This window comes from Lampris incognitus, chromosome 7 (genome assembly GCF_029633865.1).
Source record: "Lampris incognitus isolate fLamInc1 chromosome 7, fLamInc1.hap2, whole genome shotgun sequence".
NCBI classification, from domain to species: Eukaryota; Metazoa; Chordata; class Actinopteri; order Lampriformes; family Lampridae; genus Lampris; species Lampris incognitus.
In genome coordinates, this window is record NC_079217.1 from 35433722 (window position 1) to 35454766 (window position 21045).

Genomic DNA, 21045 nt, shown 5'->3' on the forward strand with positions numbered 1-21045 from the left:
TGATGGTTGCTATGTGGGAGAGAGGGGGAAAAGAGGAGAAATGTTATCATACGCTACTGTGGTTATTACACTGGTATGGGATATGAAGAGATTTACTGCTGTTGCAGTGTTATTGGTTGTTCGTATATGAAAGTAATTTTATTTTGCACCAACTTCATGTGTATGTGTTTATACTTGGAAAAGGAGGATGTTACGGGTCTAGATAGATCGATGCCATCTGCTATCCACTAGTTCACCTTAGATACACATGACCCGTGCTCAGGAACATGTTAGGACACTTTTGATTATACTTGGCTGCACTGAGCAACTCGTGTGTGTGTCATTCTTTATAAGATAGCCTACTGAAACAGGAGGTCGTTTACCAGGATGATGCGTATGAGTGCGAAGCAGAAAGTGAAAGCCGCCCCTACTTCCTCGGTTGCATAGAGGGGATGGATTTTGAGAAAAAGTGGCAAGTGGAGTTACCGATCTGCGGCAAGTTGGTTAATTTTAAAATCAATACGGGGGCGGACATCACTACCATGTCACAGACTGCATATAGGTCACTGCCTGAACGGCCACAGCTGGTTAAAACATCAATCGACCTGAGAAGCCCAAGGGGAGCACTGCATTGTGTGGGGAAATTTGTGGGGTGCACGGAGAGATGGGGGAAGATGCACAAAATTGGGATTTTTGTGATAAAAGGGCCACATGCTAACAATCTATTGAGTCGCAGAGCTGCATGTGAAATGGGCCTAGTTTTTAGAACAGATCAGGTTAGCGAAGATGTTTTCGGGGACATTGGATTGCTTAATTGTGAACCTGTCATGATTGAGCTTAAGCCCAATATACAGCCTTATGCCTTGAGCACGCCACGTAGGGTCCCTTTCCCTCTCATGCCAAAGATGGACGACGAGCTGCAACGCATGCAGTCCTTGGGGATCATCACAGAAGTGACCGAGCCCACAGAGTGGTGCGCACCCATGGTGCCCGTAGTCAAAAAGAACGGCAAGATACGGATCTGTGTGGACCTGAAGCGGTTAAACCAGGCTGTTAAGCGAGAGCGGTTTATGCTTCCCACGCTGGAGGACATTATGCCTAAGTTAGCAGGGGCAGGGGTTTTTACAAAGCTAGACGCATCGTCTGGCTTCTGGCAAATTCCGTTGGATCCCAGATATGTAAAACTAACCACTTTCATTACTCCCAGAGGCCGGTTCTGTTTCCAGCGGCTCCCGTTCGGCATCACATCAGCACCGGAGATCTTCCAGAGGAAAATGTGCATTCTGCTGAGAGACCACAAGGGCACGGTCGTCGTCATGGATGACATACTCGTGTACGGCAAGGACCAGGATGAGCACGATAGAAACTTGGAGGCGGTACTGCAGACAATCAGAACATCGGGGCTGAAGCTCAACCGGGAGAAATGCCGCTTCAGCAGGAGTGAGTTGCAATATTTCGGGCACATCATCAGCAAAGACGGCATCAAACCTGATCCAGGCAAGGTGAAGGCCATCTCAGACATGCAGAGCCCCGAGAATGTCCCTCAGGTGAAACAGTGGCTGGGTATGGTAAATTATCTGGGGAGGTTTCTACCCGAACTGTCATCAGTGCTACACCCGGTGAGTGAGCTGCTGAAGAAAGACGCAGAGTGGCAGTGGGGGGAGCCCCAACAGCAAGCCTTCACCAAGGTAAAAGCAATGTTGTCTTCCACTCCTGCCCTGGCATACTATGATGTAGCAAGGCCCACCATTGTGAGCGCGGACGCTAGTAGTTACGGGCTGGGGGCAGCACTGTTGCAGGTTCAGTGGGACAAAGTTCAGCCTGTTGCCTTCTGCTCCAGAACTCTCACAGATGCAGAGAAGAGATACTCTCAGTTAGAGAGGGAATGCCTTGCAGGGGTGTGGGCCTGTGAGCGGTTTTCCCGTTATCTGTTAGGCTTAGCTGAGTTTAGCTTACAGACAGATCATAAGCCCCTGGCCCCCCTCATTAATGCATATGATCTGGACAAAGTGCCGCCGAGATGCCAGCGGCTTCTAATTCGTCTAGTGCGCTTTAACCCCAGAGCAGTGTATGTTCCGGGTTCACAGCTGGTGGTGGCCGACGCCCTTTCCAGGAACCCACTCCAGGACGGCCGCGGGGCAGACACAGACGGGGATATGCGTGCGCATGTCGAAGCTGTGATCGAAACCAAACCGGTGTCGAGCACGAAGCTGGACATGTTAAAGCAGGCCACGCGTCAGGACGACACAATGCAGAGGGTGATTGGGTACACCAGAGAGGGATGGCCGAGGCACGTGCCCTTTTATCTGCATGGCTACCACGCTGCGAGGGCATCGCTGTCCGAGGCAGACGGGCTGCTCCTGTACCAAGACAGGATTGTAATTCCCCCCGTGTATCAGGAAGACATACTACACAGGATTCAAGAAGGGCACCAAGGCCTTACAAAGTGTCGTGAAAGAGCCAGGATGTCTGTCTGGTGGCCCAGCATCAGATCGGACATTTACCGGAAAGTTACACAGTGCACATTCTGCCAAATCAATAAGGCCTCACAGTACAAAGAGCCCCTACGTAAAACACCACTGCCGCCCGGCCCATGGCACAAGATTGGGGCAGACCTTTGCGAGCAGGATGGAAAAAACTACCTGATGGTGGTTGATTATTATTCCAGGGACATTGAGATCGCCCAGCTACGGACCACCTCCAGTCTACAGGTGATTAAGCAGCTGAAAGGTATGTTCGCACGATGGGGCGTCCCTGGGGAACTCATTAGTGACAATGCCACACAGTTTACGTCAGCCGAATTTAGGCAGTTTTGTAGGAACTATGATTTCCGCCACACAACCTGCAGCCCCCACTTCCCCCAGGCAAATGGAGCTGCCAAAAGGGCCGTCGGGACGGCCAAAAGAATTTTGCGGCAGCCTGACCCTCACCTAGTGCTGATGTGCTACCGCGCCACACCAATTGCTGCCACAGGTGCGAGCCCCGCGCAGCTCATGACCGGCCACCAGATCCGGACCAACATGCCTGTGCTGGAGAGGAAACTCCAGCCACAGCTCTTCGACCACAAGGAGGTGGAGAAGAATGACAGAAGGGCAAACGAGGCTTATAAGTTTTTCTTTGACAGGAGACGCTCTGCACGTGCCCTAACCGAACTGCACTCAGGTGAGAGGGTACGAGTCAAACTAGATGGGCAAAAGGGGTGGAACATGCCCGCAGTCGTGGTGAATCCCTCAGGGGAACTACGCTCCTACATGGTGCATACGGAAGACGGGGCTGTCTTCAGACGGAACCGCAGGCACCTGCAATCCGTGCCTGCCCCTGCAACTGTTGCAACCCAACCAGCCAGAGACAGCAAGGACTTGCAGCAGGAACAACTCAGCCCACCGGTCGCCACCTCATCGGGCACTCCCACGGAGCCGGACGTGCCAGCAAGGCCCTCTGGGTTCACCATCACCTCCAGTGGCAGAGTTGTAAAACCCCCAAAGCGGTATGATGTTTAGATACTGAGTGAGCAATGGGGCAGAATAATCCCCACACTCAGTCGAAGGGCTGGGCAGTCTACCCCACCCTTCAGGTTAATTTTTGAATTTTGAAGTGCATGTCTTAATTGTTAGCTGGTTATGCTGTTAATTAGCAAATTGCTAATATGGTATTGCTGTTGCTATGTTTTATAATCTAGCAATGTTATTGTTTCCATTGGAACATACATGTTTGTTATGTCTGCACACATCGACAGTGCTGCATTTGATTTGGTGCTGTTCTATTGTGCTGGGATCGATTGGTGATGCCTGCGGGCTCTGGGTTGTTTGATCGGGTCTGCCTGTGATGCTGTGTGAGTCTAAATAAAGAATGCAACGTAGCGGTTGTGTCGAGCGACAGCGCTGTGTCCTGACGTGATTTCTAAATACAATATTGGCGACGAGGATGGCTGATATCTCTCTCCCACCACCTGCCCCCTTCCTGGCATTACCTGGCGAGCCTCCGGTACCATGGACTCGCTGGCTACATAGTTTTGAAAATTACATCATCGCCTCAGGGCTCGACGACGTGAGCCAGGCTAGGAAGACGGCTCTGTTGCTACACTGCTTGGGAGCAGAGGGTCATCGTGTGCTCGGGACACTGGGGAACGTCACAAGCTTTGACGAAGCTGTGGGACTTATGAGCAGCCATTTCGCTGCTCCACAGAGTGCCCTCCTTCTGCGATTTATATTCCGTCAGCGACACCAGCTGCCTGGTGAGTCTGTGCAGCAGTATGTAGCTAATTTGCGAGGGCTAGCTAGTTCATGCAAGTTTGGCGCGCTTCGGGACGAGATGGTTCGCGACCAGCTAATCGAACACACCAACAACGCAAAGGTGCGTGAGACTCTACTGCTGGAAAAAGACGGTCTGCTGCTGTCCACAGCAATTACCATCGCACTACAGGTTGAGGTAGCAGCTGAGTGTGCTGCTATGCTAAATACACAGCAAGTGGCCACCTCCAGTCAAGCTGCCAACGACTCCTCCCTCTACTCACGGCTGCCCCTCGGGACGCAACCCAGCCAGAGCGAGGCGGGCGCCGACTCCACAGGGGACGTCTTGCAACTGCAACGACGGCGTTCTCGGCCCCGCCCTCAACAGTCCTGTGGTAACTGTGGGTCTCGGTCTCATGTTTCAAGGGCTCAGAACTGCCCTGCCCGTGGCCAGACATGCAGTAGCTGCGGTAAGCAAAATCACTTTGCCAACGTCTGTCGATCTTCCCCGGCTGGGTCAGAGAGCCACACCCCCCAGTCTTCAACCGCCGTCATTCACAAGGTGAGCTCTGGGCCAGTGTCATTCAAATCATGCACAGTCACCATTAATGATGTGTGCATCCCCCTGCTGTTGGACACCGGTGCAGGTGTGTCTCTCCTGAATGTTGATACCTACAGTCAATTTTTCGGTTCACTGCCACTGTCTGCACCCTCAGCTGTCCTCTGTGGGTATGGTGACTCCAAAATCGATCTGGTTGGCTCTCTCCAAGTGACTGTCCGCTATGGAACCAAGCTGGTGCCCAATGCAGTTTTTCATGTGGCACGCCGTGGGGCCAACCTGATGGGCCTGGACCTGTTCTCCGCTCTGGGGTTCTCCCTCTTAGACACAAGGGGGGCAGCAATCCTGACTGTTGCCGCACCTTGGCAGCAGAAGTGGCCATCGCTGTTTATGGGGCTGGGCTGCCTCTCCGCCTTCACCCATCAACCTCTCCTCAACCCTGCTGTGAAATCTGTCATCCAACCACTGCGCCGCATCCCGTTGGCTCTCCGCCGAGCTGCAACAACTGCTGGAAGCTGGCATCATTGAACCGGTGGACGCATCACCTTGGGTCTCAAACCTCGTGGTGGCTAAGAAGAAGTCGGGGGGCCTGCGTGTCTGCGTCGATTTACGTGCAGTAAATAAGGCAGTGGTCCCTGATAAGTATCCACTGCCCACCTCAGAAGAACTCACTGCTCAGTTCTATGGCTCTGAGGTGTTCTCCAAGCTCGACCTCAGACAGGGGTACTTACAGGTGCCCCTCCACCCCAGCAGCCGAAACCTCACAGCCTTTGTGACACATGCAGGAGTGTTTCGCTACACCAGGATGCCTTTCGGTCTCAGCTCCGCCCCTAGCTGCTTCCAGAAAAGCATGGTCTCCGTGCTGGCTGGCATACTGGGCGTGGCCATTTATCTGGACGATATAGTGGTACACGGGCCCACCAGTGAAATCCACGACAAGCGCCTCAACATGGTCTTCGCAGCCCTTTCCAAGCACAAGCTAACTCTCAATGCTGAGAAATGTGTCCTCTCTGTGCCAGCCATCGAGTTCGTGGGGTTCTGGCTGTCAGCGAGCGGTGTAACTCCACTACAATCCAACGTGGACGCCATTCATGCCATCCCTGAGCCCAGCTCGGCCGCCCAGGTCGCCTTCTTCCTGGGTATGAAAAGTTACTACCTGAGGTTTCTTCCCCAGTACTCTGCGACCACAGCCCCCCTGCGCCAGCTGCTGCATAAGGACGAGCCATGGGTGTGGTCAAAGGCATGCAGTGACGCTGTGCGTGATCTCAAGACTCAACTGACTTCACCACCAGTGTTGGCTCACTTCGACATCTCCAGCTCCACCTTTGTGACCTGTGACGCATCAGCCACAGCGATAGGGGCTGTGCTGTCTCAAACCCAGAACGGTGTGGAGAAGCCCATCGCCTTCGCCTCCCGTGCCCTCAACAGCGCTGCTGTCCACATCTGGGACAGGCCACAAACCCCTGAGGTTGCACCGCTGGTCTGACCGCCTCCTCCAGTACAACTTCAGCCTGCAGTTCACCCCAGGCAGAGACAATGTTGTCACCGACCTGCTCTCTCGCTCTGTCTCCACCCCAGCTCCACAGACGGACACTGACTGTGTGGAAAAGGACATTGTCCAAATGCTACACACACCCCTTCAGGCCACTGTCTCTCTGCAGAAGCTGAGGGCAGCCTCCAAACAGGACCCTGTCCTCTCCCAGCTCCACACCTACATCCAGAATGGCTGGCCTCACAAGGTCCCAGAGGAGCTGGCTGCGTTCGCCCGAGTCAGACAGGAGCTCTCCTGCTGGAACGACACCTGCGTGGCACGTGGGTTTTGCACAGTGGTTCCAGCTGCTCTCCGTGCACGTGTTTTGAATATGGCGCATGAAGGCCACCTGGGCATTGTAAAACTGAAACAGCGCTGCCGAGACCTGGTGTGGTGGCCGGGGATAGACAGAGATATTGAGGCTCTGGTGAAGGACTGTTCTGCCTGCCTTGTGAGTGGCAAGACTGGCCACCAGGCTCCCCCACCCCTGCAACCTCTCGCCTGGCCCTCTCAGCCCTGGGAACACCTGCAGTTGGACATTTGTGGTGAGATCCATGGAGTTCCCCACCACCAACGCTTCATGGTGGTCGCCTACGATCTACACTCAAAATGGCCTGAACTCACCACTTCCGGCACTGTGACCTCACAGATCATCATCGACTTCCTGGACTCTCTTTTCTCTCGCTGGGGCCTCCCAAAGACCATCACCACTGACAACGGCCCTCAGCTGGTCTCTGCTGAGTTCACTGCTTATCTCGAAAGCAAGGGCATCCGTCATATACGCACTGCGTACTACCACCCCCAGGCCAATGGCGGCGTTGAACATTTTCACCAGTCACTGAAGAACGGCCTCAGAGCACACATGGCCCAAGGGTGCTCTTTCACGCAGGCCATCCGTCACACTCTGCTGCACTATCGGGCCACACAGCACTCGACCACAGGCGTCTCCCCAGCCTCTCTCATGCTAGGCCGGGAACTGTGCATGCCCCTTGACAGGCTCCGCCCCTCCACACCCCAGGCACCTCCTTCTGGGGTCAGAGCCTCAGTCACTCGTCAGCAGACGCGGATGAAGCAACGGTTTGACCAGTCAAAACGAACCAGGGTGCCAGACATCAATGTGTCAGACTGGGTCAGGGTCCGCAGGCCCCACAGGGACAATAAAATGGTTTCATACTGGTCCTCTCCTCTCCAAGTCACCCGTCAGCTGGGCCCAGCCACTTACCCCCTCAGCGATGGCACTCGGTGGCACTCCAGTCGTCTACGGAAGGTGTCAGCTCCGCCACACATAGCTGGTGACACAACCTTAGCCATTCCCTCGGCATGGCGAGAGCCCCGGGGCTTCAAGCAGCTCCTACACGGGCCCCAGACATTCCTGGGCCTCAGCTTCCCCTGCCTTCTCCCTCCCCACCTCGGCCTGCCCAGCCTCAGGTCGTCCCGTGACCTGTTCGCACACGTTTACGCCCTGGCCACCTAGAGGACTTTGTGTCAACCTTTCATGTTTGAAATCCTGCCGGGGGGGGGGGATGTTATGTCTGCACACATCGACAGTGCTGCATTTGATTTGGTGCTGTTCTATTGTGCTGGGATCGATTGGTGATGCCTGCGGGCTCTGGGTTGTTTGATCGGGTCTGCCTGTGATGCTGTGTGAGTCTAAATAAAGAATGCAACGTAGCGGTTGTGTCGAGCGACAGCGCTGTGTCCTGACGTGATTTCTAAATACAATAATGTTCTTTAAAAGCAGGGAGATGTAATGAGAACTACAGTGCCCAGCATGCTGTATACGTAAGAGGAGGGGCACGCAACTATATGTTTTAGCGCGGTTCTGTACTGGGGCATTCTGGGGATTGTCCGGGTCGGGGACTGGAAGCAGATGTCTGAATAAAGCACGTTATTAATCGCGACTCCCTTGCCTGTCGTTTATGCACATGACAGTGAGAAATGACAGAAATCAGGCTATCGTGATTTCAAAGCCCTTATCAAACGTTTTCAAATGTGTTTAACCGTCGCGGTTTTCATGATATAAAATGAATGAAGGCAAATCGTTGCTCTGCTGATTGACTTTCATTCATTGCAAGGCAATAACACGTCGGTAAGAAAAGACTTCAAATGCGTTTAACCGTGGTTTTCATGATATGAAATGAATCAAGGCGAATGGCTGCTCTGCTGATTGACTTTCATTAAGAAAACATAGCTCAGCCATTGGAAATGATTTATTGTAGCCACTGAGATGATTTCCAGCTGTGACTGATTAATCCTTCTCTTGAAATTGTATTATTATTGCAGCGTTTTAACAGTGGAGACTGGCACTTGTGGCGGCGAGGTGAATGAGGCAAATTACTTTGTTTCATCCAGTGTTCCTCCAGTCTCCTGTGCTCATACCAGCAGTGAATTATTTGCTGGCTTGCAAAATACCATCGACTTCTCGTTTACTTTCAAGACTTATACCCGAATACATAACGTTTTGGTTTCGCCATTGTCGCTGCCTGATCTTACTCAACCATAGATGTGAGTCGCGCATGCGCACTGTTGACTCAGCGGGCAGTGACAGAAAGCAGCATTGGTCGAGCGAAATAGATAGTGAATGAAGAGAGGGAGCGGCGGTAGCGAGAACAAATGTTTTTTGAAGGCTTTTAATCACCACATCACGAGAGGTTCTTCATCATACAGTCATAACTGTGCACAACATTATTTTAGGCTGATAGGTCCAGTAGTTTAGCCGCGGACACATACACACACACACACACACACACACACACACACACACACACACACACACACACACACACACACACACACACACACACACGCCTACTGTCTGGAGGAGGTAATTATGCAAACGGTTATTGCATTTTGTGTTGATAGCTTGGCTTCCTCTCTCCATACGGTCACATGTCATTGTTCAATCTTTCAAACCAAAATCTACCAAACATAATCTTCAAAATAGCAGGTAGCATGCCATAAGGATGTTAAAAAAAAGTTAAAAAAGTGAGTGCGTACTCCACAGGGACTGGCTGATTAGCTTCACAGGGCCCACCTTGCCTTTCAAACCAGAGGGCTGTTAGGAGTAATTCCCCTGTCCTCACCGCTCCTCGTGTTTTCTCTTAACAGTGTGCAACTCCTCAGAGACATCCGGCTCTCTTAATAAACCAGGGAGGAGAGGTAAGTGTATGGCTGTGTTTACTGTGTGTGCTCATGAAAAATTTTGCGACAGCCTCAGTGAGTCAGTGTGTCTTTCCCTGTCTCATTAACAATACCTGAAGGTCAATTATATCCCGGCCGTGGCAACAGTTACATGTTGGCGGCAACATCATAGCCTCAATGGCCCTCCTTGCTGTCAGTGCAGCAGCTCCACTAATCTTTTTATAACATCATGTTCCTGCTACTGCTGGGTTTCAAGTCCTCTAAAGGGATTTAATTATGTTTGAGAATTTAGAGTCTGTTCAAGATCACAAGAATAATAAGTTTGAATTCTGCTTCAAGGTGGAATTTCTCAATGATTAAAGGTGATGCCTCAATGTGATTAGAGTTAAAGGCATAAGTCAAATCATGACATCCCTTAAAGCTGAAATCTGCAACTTTTCTGATGTGGTGATGTGACTGTTGGACAAACAATAAATATTATTGTAGAACCGAGTAGCGATATAGTTTGAAGAAGCCGGTAATGCGTCAGACTGCCTGCATGCGCTTTGGTACGAGGATGCCATTTTTAGGTGGATGGCCGCTGTTTCCTGACTGCACACGAGTGACAATGGCTGATACGCCTTGTTTGTAGCGCGAAAAAATCCGCTGAAACAGGTCCATGTCTCTCTGCCTCCTACACTGAACATTACTGTGCTGTAATATCGATTGCTTGTCCAAAAGAACCGCCATAGCATCATATCCTGTTTCATATTGTACATAAAATAACGTTTTAAGGGAGAAAGTCACTGAAAGGAACTTTATGCCAGTCGAACAGAATCGTTGCTTTTTTTTAAATGAATTTTTTTTGTCTCGGTCATACTTTATACTGTAACGTGCATGGATAAGTAGCCACGTGGGTCCTTGACTAACGGATCAGACCCCTAAGTCGACTGGTTAATGTTGTCGCTTGCGGAGCAGGAGACACGGGTTCGCGTCCCGGGTGTAGCGGTTCCTGGACTGCTCCGCCCCACCCCCCCGCCGAATTCGCTACAATATCACCATACAATCTTCCTACATAATATTATTCTATGGGACAGAAATGTTCATTATAGGCTGTCAGAAAGAAACCTTGCCAATTGAGGTAGCAGTACAACGTTGTTTTTCATTCTAACATTTCTTTTCTACCATCTCCACTCTTTTTTCACGTTGCGTACAAGCCCATCCAAAGCATATTTTGGGGTTTGTTGACCTCTGGTCCTTACTCTGGTTCATCAGCCACGTACACAAACTAAAGTAAAACAGCAGAAGATCCACAACACTGGATTAACATACAAACCACTATGGACATTAATTATTGTATTGTAGTGGGAAATGCCTGGGGATGTACTTGGAATGTTGCACTGGGCTCGTGCAGCTAGAGGACCAATCACAGGTTAGCTCGCGCTGTCACAGACGCAACTATATTAGACACCGCGGGAGAGACAAAGGGCCAGAACTGTTTAGTAACCATATCGTAGACTGTCACCTTAGCGTGGGATAGAGCAGGGAAACCTAGCGTATCCTGGGCTAGACAGTAGATACGGTGGCTAGCAGTGGTAGTGTTAGCAGCAGACTGCCTCGGTACCTGTAGCTAGCTGACTACCCCCGAGAGCTTCCCCAGAGAGACTGAGAGAGACATTCACCCGGTCACACCGGAGCCAGAGTACAGAGAGAGAGAGAGACACGCACCCCGGAGAGCAGCCATCCATCTCCCGCCCCGCCTAGAGCTCAGCCGCCCTGTTCCATCACCAGCCCTGTTCCCAAGGTGAGCTTGCTAACCCATTAGCACACGGCTAACTAGCTAACTAGCAGGCTAGCCCTAGCATTGGCGCAGCTATCTAGCTAACGGTGGTGAAGCCCGGTTTGTCGCACCTAAAAGTCCCCGCCTCCATCCATAGTTATCCGGGCTATAGAAAAACCGCGACAGTATTGAACAAAGTAATTGTGAATCAGGAAGAGTTCCTCATAAATGCAGCAATTGTTGTCACTGTAGATTTTTAGCCAGCTAATATTAATAAGTCGTTACTATTAAAAAAAGAGAAGAGCTGAAATTCAGCGAGAGAATTTAAGACTTCTCCCTTTTTATTTCTGATTGATCGAGGCACATTCGGAGTCATTGTAAAATATTCTGTAAATACTGCGTTGACCCACATCTGTGACCGCATAAACATTTATTTCGAAATCAATACACAATAATTGTCAGCTGGGGGGAAAATGGAGGGCTTTGTCAATTTCGACTGGTGGATTAACTGTGGATGAATGGCGTGATGAGTCGGAGAACAAGAAGAGAAGAAAAAAAGGCAAGACATGGACATATTAACGATAAAGAAACCGTGGAGTTGAGACATCAAGGAATGAAACTGGGCTCGTTAAACAGAGTACGTGGGCCATTTGCTGTTTTCAGACTTGATGTGCTGAGAATGATATAATCTTGGTTTTAAAACGGTGACCAAGGACAAGCTAAACCAGTTTATCCACACGTTTTATGCTATCATCAAGAGTGGGAGAGGTGAACTTTGCTGGCTGATGTGCAGGTTGAACATGTACATCAGCATCAGCATCTTTTTTCGATAAATTTATTTCTGATTTTTCCCTTTTTCTCCCAATTCAGTGGCCAACCGTGCCCTATTCCAGTTCAAACCCCCACCCTCGTACTGCATGCGTTCGCCAACTGCATCTCTCCGGCCGGCAGTCTCGAAGGAGACGTTTCGCCACTTCCGTGACAAGGCGAATCCAGGCCGATCCACTGCTTTTACCGACACACAGAGACGCATTAATGTGACGAACACAAGCCGACTCCGCCCCGCTCCCGAAGACAGCGTTGCCAATTATTGCTGCTTCATCGAGTCCGGCCATAGTCGGATCTGACGAGACCGGGGCGCGAACCCCGGTCCCCCAGTGGCCAACTGCATCGACACAAAGCCGATGCTTAGACCGCTACGCCACCGCAGACCATTGTCCTGGTATCTCTTCAACTATACCGAGTTTACCAGCAGCAACAGCGTCATTATTGCAGTGGTGAAAAATCTGCACAAGTCAAATCTCCAAGCCTTAACAGAGGCAGACTTTCTGAGAATCTAGCACTCCAAGACATGGACGGACAGCTGGGAAAACACACTGTCCTGTCACCTCATTGGGGAAGTACTTGTCATTGCTGCTTCCCATTTCTCTGTCGTTTGATCTCCATCTGAAGAGGACTAATAACACCAACGACATATGGTACAGTAAGCTGTTGGTTTATCGTCAGCTGTTGGTTTATAGTATAGCTTCAGGTGGCACGATGTTTCATATTGTTTGTATGCTCTCTTTTTCCTGTAGAAAGGTGCAATATAACATTTACTGGTAGTATGACGTGCTAAAATGTAGCCGCTATTACTCAGGTATTACTGCTAGCTAGCCCATACAGACCGGCAGTTCTGACAGTCGTCGTGGCGTTCGCTCTCTTGGACAGTGATTTTTTTGTTGATGATAAAAACCGTGGATATATGTTTTTTTTGTAATTTGGATGTGTTTTGTCTTTGTGTTGCACTGCTGTGGGTTGGGGGGAAACGATATTTCGTTTCACTTCATGTGCGTAGGTGCATGGAATGAAATGACAAATACATGTTCCTGGTGTTCCTGATTATAGTGTACCACGAAACTCATTTTTGGTGACAGTGTTGCAACTGGAATATCATGCATGTTTATACTTTTCCCCTTAAGAAAGGCTATACCAGAGAACACATGGGGGCGAACTTCCTAAGCTCCATGTTGTTCGGGATTTGCAAAGCAGTTGCTACCAAAACAGTTGACCCAAATCACTGCAAATGGGACATTCTACAATGGCTAAGGGACAATTTAGGCACTCTACTTTGTGTTGTGTCTAAGAGCACTCATTAGCCATTGTAAAACTGTAAACCAGGGCCTCTTCTGGCCTGTTGTTTAATTATAAAACAGTTTGTTCCAGCCGAGGGATTTGATTGGATGAGATGCATTCCACAAGAACTCATATACAATACAACAGCACTGGGACATTTTGCCATATGTATCACTCCACTTAACAGCTGTTCTGATTTAATACCTGATTATGCATTCTAAGTTCATTTGCCAGTAAAGTGATGGTCAACAGACATATACTAGTAGTTCACCGACTACAAAATTAACAGAAATTGTGCAGATACTAAATGCTTGCAATAAGGAATCTGTTTAAATGTTATTTGATTACTCTTTTGTCAGCTAGAATTGTGAAGGAACTATTTTTTTTGCTGGAGCAAAATAAATGATGAAAACTGTAATCTGATTTATCTAATTGCAATCACTTGATAAATATAATTGTTGTATAAAGTCAATATCACACTCAAGGTTATGCTGTTGTGTATATCAGCATGTCTATGATTCTGTCAGGGTAGTCATGCTAATATACAATAAAACAACATGACATTGAGTGTACCAAATAGGGATACCAAATAGCAAATTTGGGGTGGCACGGTGGCCCAGTGGTTAGCACTGTTGCCTCACAGCAAGAAGGTCCTGGGTTTGAACCGTAGGCCGCCCCAGGCCCTTTCTGTGTGGAGTTTGCATGTTCTCTGCATGTCTGTGTGGGTTTCCTCTGGGTGCTTTGGTTTCCTCCCACCATCAAAAAAGATATGCATGATAGGGTTAATACACCTGTATGTGCCCCTGAGCAAGGCAGTGGAAAGAAGAACTAGAGTTGGTCCCTGAGTACTGCAGCTGCCCACTGCTCCTATACAATAGGATGGGTTACATGCAGATAACACATTCATTGTAACCAAAAAAAAAAAAAAAAAAACTGTACAATGACAAAAATAAAGTGGTTTTCTTCTTCTTTAGTGTACCAAGATATGAATAAGCACTGTGCATGCGCTTACTTATTTTTGAGCTTTCTCCATCTGTGCCTAAATGACAATGAGTTGCAGCCCCTTTATGATCAGATCAGCAGAGTCTGAGTCTATTTGGAAAATAAAGTCTAGAATTTGGCATTGCTAGAATTGCATCTGTTCTCTCCATTTTTTTTTAGCTTTCTCAGTTGCTTGTTGTTTTAGAGATTACGGGTTGTTTAATTGCTTTTCACCCTTACATTTTTCTTTTATCTTATAAGTACTCATTTGTTTTTACCTATGTTTGACTTTTATTTAAATAAATAATAGTTAAAAAAACAATTTGGTCCCCCTTTGAGAACACATTGTTAATGGGAGTCTTGCAATGACAGTTTGATAGTCATTATATTTTATCATCTAATTTTTACCCCAAGTTTTCTGTTGAATTCTTTGGCCCTGGCCAGCAGTGTTGTGTACCTGTAATATTGCTCTAAATTATCATTAGAAAAGAAGGAAAATATGACCTCTGACTTCTTCTCCTACCAAATCTGGTAGATAAATATCATACAATAATTATTCTGCCATATCAACTTTACATTGTTTTCAGCCCAGTCTAATTTATTTCTGCAGAAAACACCATCTTAGCATTCACATCACCTTCCTACCTTTCATTCTATTGAGAGTTCTCCACTCATTTTTTATGGGAGAATAGCTCTCCCTTTGTTTTCCCCCGTCTATCTGTCTGTTAGTCTGACTGTCTGTCTCTATTTCCATATCTCTGACTCTTTTGTTGGGTTCTCTGTGGAGGGGGGAGACAGTAGATTAGGCACATTAAAATGAAAATTGCAGGTATTCTTAACAAGCAGCAGAAGCTGAGTAGTGACCTGTCCTATGTTAATATGCATTAATTTGCCTCTACATATCTAATTACATGTTAATTACTGATTGTGGTGACCCACCCGCAGGGGCTGGCCATACACCGGCTCAGCGGAGGAGGTCTGGAGGTCTTCCTTCGGGGCCGAACGCAAGCCGAGCATGACCCACGGGAGCCGGTCCATCCAGTCGCAGCCAGTGAGGCTTGCCCGCAGAGCGGCTTTCATGTCCCGATGGAACCGCTCACAAAGTCCGTTATTCTGCGGGTTGTACGCCGTAGTGCGGTGGATCTTCACCTCCAGGTGCTCAGCGACCGCCGTCCAGAGCTCCGAGGTAAACTGGGAGCCCCGGTCGCTCGTGATGTCACCAGGCGTGCCGAAACGGGCCACCCAGCAGCCGATGAACGCCCGTGCTACCTCTGCTGCCGTCGTGGAGGACAAGGGAATAGCCTCTGGCCACCTGGTGGCCCTGTCCACAATAGTGAGGAGGAACATATAACCACGGGAGCGGGGCAGGGGACCCACCAGGTCAACATTGACGTGATCAAACCGCCTCTCTGGAACCACAAACGGCGCCAAAGGGGCCTTGGTATGGCGGTGCACCTTGGCACGTTGGCACGCCACACACGAGCCGGCCCAGGCTCTAACATCCTTACGGAGCCCAGGCCAAACGAACTTGACGCTCACCAGCTTGGTCGAGGCCTTCACTCCCGGGTGGGAAAGGCCGTGGACGGTGTCGAAAACTCGGCGCCGCCAGGAAGTAGGCACCAGGGGGCGCGGTTGACCGGTGGAGATGTCACAGAGGAGGGTGGTGTTGGCCGCATCGAACGTCACGTCCTCCAGCCGTAGCGCCGTAGGGGTCGACCGGTAGTCTTGAACGGTCGCGTCCTTGGCTTGGTCCGCTGCCAAAGCGGCGTAGTCGAGTCCCAAGTGAACGGCGTTTACAACCGCCCGTGAAAGGCAGTCGGCGACGAAGTTATCCTTGCCCGACACGTGTTGTATGTCCGTGGTAAACTCGGAAACCGCCGCGAGATGGCGCTGCTGACGCCCAGACCACGGTTCTGAGGTTTTGGCCATACAGAACGTCAGCGGTTTGTGGTCCACGAAAGCGGTGAACTGTCGGCCCTCCAATAGGAACCTAAAGTGTCTGGTTGCGAGGAAGAGACCCAGTAGTTCCCTATCAAAGGTGCTGTATTTGCGCTCGCTCTCACGGAGTTGTTTACTGAAGAACGCCAACGGCTCCCAGCCCCCCCCCCCCACCCACTGCTCACACACGGCCCCCACGGCGTAGTCGGAGGCATCCGTTGTAAGGGCTATGGGGGCGGCAGGCGACGGGTGAGCTAGCAGCGCAGCGTTGGCCAGCGCGGTCTTGGCGGCCACAAAAGCCTCGTCCATCTCCGAAGACCGGTCCAGCTCGTCCTTAGACTTCTTACCCCGCAGGGCCTCATACAGGGGACACATGATGTGGGCGGCACGGGGCAGGAAACGGTTATAAAAGTTCACCATGCCCAGGAATTCCTGCAGCGACTGTACAGTGCGGAGGCGGGGGAACATGGTGACAGCCTCCACCCTGGCAGGGAGGGGAACGGCCCCCTGTGGAGTGATGTGGTGCCCGAGGAAGGTGATGGACGACTCCCTGAACTGACACTTAGCTGGGTTGATGATGAGGCCGTGTTCGCTGAGCCTGTCGAACAGCTGTCTGAGGTGCGTCATGTGTTCCTCCGCTGACGCGCTGGCCACGAGGATGTCGTCTAAGTACACCAACAAAAATGGCATGTCGCGGAGCACAGAATCCATAAGGCGCTGAAACGTCTGCGCCGCCCCTTTAAGGTCGAAAGGCATACGTAAGAACTCAAAGAGCCCAAAGGGTGTGGTGACAGCCTTTTTTGGGACATCCAGTGGGTGGACCGGCACTTGGTGATACCCCCGCACTAAGTCGATTTTGGAATAGATGGCAGCGCCCGCCAGGTGGGTAGAGAAATCTTGTATGTGCGGTATGGGGTACGGGTCGGGGGTCGTGGCATTGTTTAGGCGACGGTAGTCCCCGCATGGGCGCCAACGTCCGTCGGCCTTAGTAACCATGTGAAGAGGGGAAGCCCACGGGCTGTCAGAACGGCGGACAATGCCGAGGCACTCCATAGTCGAAAACTCCTCCCTGGCTATTGCGAGCTTGGCCGAGTCGAGGCGTCGGGCCCGGGCGTAAACTGGGGGGCCCACTGTGGTGATATGATGTTCCACGCCGTGCTTGGCCACCGCCGAGGAGAAGGTGGGTGTGGTGAGCTCGGGGAAATTTGCGAGCAGGCGTTGGTATGGACCCCGGTGGAGAGTGTGTTAGCGAGGCACAGCGCTCCAGCCCCCCCCAAGCGTGCAGGGGTATGACGCAAAAGAGACGGCATCAATCACGCGACAGTTTTTAACATCCACCAGCAGGTTGAAAGCACAGAGGAAATGCGCACCTAGGAGCGGGGTGGATACAGCAGCCATCACAAAGTCCCAGCCGAAACGTCGGCCGCCAAAACACACGTCCACATGGCTGATACCGTACGTCCGAATGGACGTGCCGTTGGCGGCGTCCATCTGGGGGCCGTGACTGTCGGTCATCGTGTCCACAGCTTGTGCTGGTAGTATGCTGCGTTGAGCGCCAGAGTCAACCAGCAGCCGCCGGCCCGACAAGGAGTCTCTGCTGAACAACAGCTTGCAGTCACGGCCGGCGCCCATAGCCGTTAACGAGCGCCGGCCTTGGCGTTTCCCTGAACCCTGTAACTGCAGGGTTTGCGACACTGTTTTGCTTTTGCCCCAAACCTGGCATGGTAATAACAGAGCCCGTCGTCAGGTTGGCGGCGGGCTGTCACCGCAGCCGCGGTGTCCATATAGTCGTACACAGGTGGTGGTGGGGCGGTCTTGTGGGGTAGCAGGGCATGCACAAACTGTTGCCGGTTGGACAGGAAAATCCTGTCTGCTTCAGCAGCCAGAGAACGGTAGTCCTTGGAGGCGGCGAGAGGAGAACGAGCCAGTGCTGTGCGTATAGGTGCGGGGAGCTTTCTCAGAAAAATGTGTGTGAAAAGAAAGGCCGGATCAGCCGATCCCAGCACAGACAGCATTTTTTCCATTAACTCAGACGGTTTGCCGTCGCCGAGGCCATTCAGGGACAGTAAACGGTCTGCCTTCTCCAGCTCCGACAGTTCAAATAGTTTCAGGAGGAATGTCTTTATAGCATCGTACTTGCCAGCAGCTGGCGGAGCTTCCAACAGTGTCATTGTTTGTTCTGTTGTAGAGTCTATTTTTATGTTCATGACTTGCACTTTTGCTGTTTTGCATTGTTTTGTGTAGGTGAATTCTGGGGGGGCCTGTGTGGTGACCCACATCTACAGTGGTGTGAAAAAGTGTTTGCCCCCTTCCTGATTTCTTATTTTTTTGCATGTTTGTTACACTTAAATGTTTCAGAACATCAAACAAATGTAGATATTAGACAAAGATAACACAAGTAAACACAAAATGCAGTTTTTAAAAGAAGGTTTTTATTAATAAGGGAAAAAAAATCCAAAGCTACATGGCCCTGTGTGAAAAAGTGATTGCCCCCTAAACCTAATAACTGATTGGGGCCACCCTTAGCAGCAACAACTGCAATCAAGCGTTTGCGATAACTGGCAATGAGTCTTTTACAGCGCTGTGGAGGAATTTTGGCCGACTCGTCTTTGCAGAATTGTTGTAATTCAGCCACATTTGAGGGTTTTTGAGCATGAACCGCCTTTTTAAGGTCATGCCACAGCATCTCAATCGGTTTCAGGTCAGGACTTTGACTAGGCCACTCCAAAGTCTTCATTTTGTTTTTCTTAAGCCATTCAGAGGTGGACTTGCTGGTGTGTTTTGGATCATTGTCCTGCTGCAGAACCCAAGTGCGCTTCAGCTTGAGGTCACGAACAGATGGCCGGACATTCTCCTTCAGGATTTTTTGGTAGACAGCAGAATTCATGGTTCCATTTACCACAGCAAGTCTTCCAGGTCCTGAAGCAGCAAAACAGCCCCAGACCATCACACTACCACCACCATATTTTACTGTTGGTATGATGTTCCTTTTCTGAAATGTTGTGTTACTTTTACGCCAGATGTAATGGGACACACACCTTCCAAAAAGTTCAAATTTTGTCTCGTCAGTCGACAGAGTATTTTCCCAAAAGTCTTGGGGATCATCAAGATGTTTTCTGGCAAAACTGAGATGAGCCTTTATGTTCTTTTTGCTCAGCAGTGGTTTTCGTCTCGGAACTCTGCCATGCAGGCCATTTTTGCCCAGTCTCTTTCTTATGGTGGAGTCATGAACACTGACCTTAACTAAGGCAAGTGAGGCCTGCAGTTCTTTGGATGTTGTTGTGGGGTCTTCTGTGACCTCTTGGATAAGTCGTCACTGCGCTCTTGGGGTAATTTTGGTCGGCCGGCCACTCCTGGGAGGGTTCACCACTGTTCCATGTTTTCGCCATTTGTGGATAATGGCTCTCACTGTGGTTCGCTGGAGTCCCAAAGCTTTAGAAATGGCTTTATAACCTTTTCCAGACTGATAGATTTCAGTTACTTTGTTTCTCATTTGTTCCTGAATTTCTTTGGATCGCAGCATGATATCTAGCTTTTGAGGATCTTTTGGTCTACTTCACTTTGTCAGGCAGGTCCTATTTAAGTGATTTCTTGATTGAGAAGAGGTGTGGCAGTAATCAGGCCTGGGTATGGCTAGAGAAATTTAACTCAGCTTTCCAAAGATGTGATAAACCACACTTAATCTATGTTTTAACAGGGGGGGGGGGGCAATCACTTTTTCACACAGGGCCATGTAGGTTTGGATTTTTCTTTTCCCTTAATAATAAAAACCTTCATGAAGAAACTGCATTTTGTGTTTACTTGTGTTATCTGCGTCTAATATTTAAATTTGTTTGATGATCTGAAACATTTAAGTGTGACAAAAATGCAAAAAAATAAGAAATCAGGAAGGGGGCAAACACTTTTTCACACCACTATATATAACGAAATACATTCACCTAAGAGGACGGTGTACCTTTAAGGGAAGAGGCGAGGGGTCACATAATGCACTTCCGCTTCCGGTTCACAGTTCAGTGTCGTTGTCGAATGTATGACATGCTAAATTGGAGCTAGTAAACTACCTCGACTACGTCTACTCTCACGTCTCCTGTCTCGTTGTTTTCTAACTCCACATGATCATGTTTTTTTCCTCAAAATTAGTTGAAACATTACAACATTTATTCTGTGTTTATTGACATAATGATAGTATCCTAAAATGATATTAAAATGATTGGCTTAATTTTTTTATTTTTATTTTTTTTAACCCAACCTCATTAAAATGTCAAGTATCATTTGGTGATGTAAAGACTAACTTTCCCATTCAGTATTAAGAAACCTACCACTTTGCTGAATTTGCTGAATGTTCTTGCTGGGCTTAAACACAATCCAATGGGGGAATAGTTTAAGCTTTCAAAAAAAAAAGTTTCTGAAAATAAAATCAGGCTTTCAAGTTAAAAGAAAACCAATTTCTATCATATTTTTCTTGAAATATTCACATTGTCCATGTCATATTTACCATAGACGTAAGCAGCTGCAGAACTTCCTGCTGTTACGAGTGTGAAAGTGAAAAGCTGGCTGGGATGTACTGTGTCAACTGTATGGAATAATTAAACATTACAATGGATTTGGCTCATTTTATATATATATATATATATATATATATATATATATATATATATATATATATATATAATCCAGTGAGTCAAGTCAATTCTTTATGAGATAGTACATGCCTGTTTCCTGCCATAAGCAATCATCAGCTGTCAAACTGATGATTTGGAAAGCTGATGATTGCTTATGGCATGAAACAGGCTTGTACTGTCTCATCAAGAAT